The sequence below is a fragment of the Orycteropus afer genome, unplaced genomic scaffold, assembly GCF_000298275.1.
Source record: "Orycteropus afer afer isolate SDZICR_OR568_19922 unplaced genomic scaffold, OryAfe1.0 scaffold00509, whole genome shotgun sequence".
Lineage (NCBI taxonomy): Eukaryota > Metazoa > Chordata > Mammalia > Tubulidentata > Orycteropodidae > Orycteropus > Orycteropus afer.
The window spans coordinates 1,673,103-1,675,626 of NW_006922096.1; positions in this window are offsets into that span (position 1 = coordinate 1,673,103).

Consider the following 2,524-nt stretch of genomic DNA (forward strand, 5'->3'; position numbering starts at 1 on the left):
ACGAGGTCCAGCATTATTCCTGTCACCAAGGCCAAATTTTCCAACTACCGGTGATTCTTCTTTGTTTCCAACTTTTGCATTCCAGTCACCAGTGATAATTAAATACCAACTCTCCATATCCAAAGTATTGAGTAAAATCTTCTCAAATAGATGGCTTAGTTAATTTCCTGGTTATATTGATTTTGTTTTCTTGTTCACATCTTTTCCAACTTCTTTTCCTGTTGTTGTCTTTTGTTTCTGTGCATTAGGGGAGGAAGAGAGAAAAGTGAGGATATTCACACAGTGCTCAGTAATTACCATTTCTTACATGGATCACCAGAGCCCTGGTGATACAGTGGTTAAAGTATTTGGCTGCTAATCAGAAGTTTGGTGGTTCAAACCCAACAGCTTCTCTGAGGGAGAAAGATATGGCAGTCTGCTTCTGTAAAGATTTACCATCTTGGAAACCCTAAAGGCAATTCTACTCTGTCCTATAGGGATACTACTAGTTGGAATTGACTTGATGGCACCAGGTTTGGTTTGATTTGGGTACTATGTAGGATTTATTCAAGTCCTTTTGTAAGGCAAAAATTGGACAACTACACAGTTGTATTATGGAAGGAATATATAAAGATGTTCTTGAGAGGTAAGGGATTTTCCCTCTTATGAAAATGAATAGTACAACTGTCCATCCCGGAACAGGGCATGTCAGCGTCATGAGAAATGTTATATGATTATTTGCATGCCTATCACTGGGAGAACTGGGTAAGGAAAGGAGCTGATTATGGGAGCCTTGATAGTACAATTCCTTTCCTCTGCCCTGTCCTTCTTCTCTCACCCAGAGGACTAGGTTATGCGTAGAAGGAATAGAGGAAGTAGAATGCACGATAAGGCACAAGATGTTAGTATGCATGCTGATCAAGAGTTAGGGTTCCAAACTCAAATCAGAGCAGGTTACAACGTTAGACTTACCAATTCCTGATTAAAAAAAACTGAGGATAAATAATGTAACCTTTCTGTATCTCACTTTTAATATCTATACAGTGAGGATAATGAAAGTAACTATCATTTAGAGTTATTGATATACTTTCTTAAAGAAGTTTTATAAATATATGGAAGATATTCTTATCTAAGGAAGTTACTATGATAACAAACACTCTAGTGTGAGTGATTGGTGTCAGAAGAACTCCAAGTATATTTTCCATTTTAGTAACACAATTTTGTTCTTTTCCCAGCTGGTTTTTGCAGTAACAGAGTGAGGGAATAATTTGTAAACAAATAGTGGAGATAGTTGTACAATATGATGAACATGATTACTGTCATTGGATTGTACATGTAAAATATGTTGAAATCACAAATATTTTCATACATTCCAAATATATATATATATAACACAGATATAGATTAGGTATAGATATACTCACTTACTGCTGTCAAGTTGGACCTGACTCATAGCGACCCCTCCTTGGGTTTCTGAGGTATATAGATATAGATATTTCTTTTTACTGCAATAAGAAAAGCAAAAAGGCAATGGTATGAGATTTTTATAAAAGGGTGTCTGTCACCACTGAAGAATGTAAAATAGAGTGTGCATTGCATGGAGAGACATTGAACTACCACAAAGAGGATGTTGAAAGAATTTTGTATACTATTTAAAGGGACTGATTAAAAGATGAATAGTATGTTGTTAGATGCCATTGAATCAGTTTTAACTCATAGTGACCCTAGTACAATAGAACAAAACACTGCCAAGTCCTTCCCTATCCTCACAATCATTGCTGTGATTGAGCCCATTGTTCCAACCACTCTGTCAATCCACCTTGTTAAGCATGTTCCTCTTTTTCACTCTTCCTCTACTTTACCATACGTGATGTCCTTCTCCAGAGACAGGCTCCTCCTGATAACATGTCCAAAGTATACAAGAAGAAGTCTCTTCATCCTTGCTCCCAAGCAGCAATCTTGTTATCTTCTTCCAAGACAGGTTTGTTTGCACTAGTGGCAGTCCATGGTATAGTCAATATTCTTTGCCAACACCATATTAAACACCATGTTATACACCATATTAAAGTGCATCAATTCTTCTTCAGTTTTCTTTATTCATTGCCCAACATTCATTTGGATATAAGGCAATTGAAAATAACATGGCTTGGGGCAGGTGTATCTTAGTCCTCTAAGGGACATCTTTGCTTTTTAACACTTTAAAGAAGTCTTTTGTGGCAGATTTTCCCAATACAATACATCATTTGCTTTCTTGACTGATGCTTCTATGAACATTGACTGAGGATTTAAATAAAATGAAATCCTCAATAATTTCGATCTTTTCTCCATTTATCATGATGTTGCTTACTGGTCTAATTGTGAGGATTTTTGTTTTCTTTCTTTCTTTCTTTTTTATTTTCTTATTGTGATTTGGGTGAAGATTTACAGAGAAAATTCACTTTCCATGTAACAGTTCACATATACTTTGTCTCATGTCATTGACCACAGTTTACCACAATGCAACAGCTCCCCTCCCACTTCCTCCCCATAGTTACCTCTTCCCTCC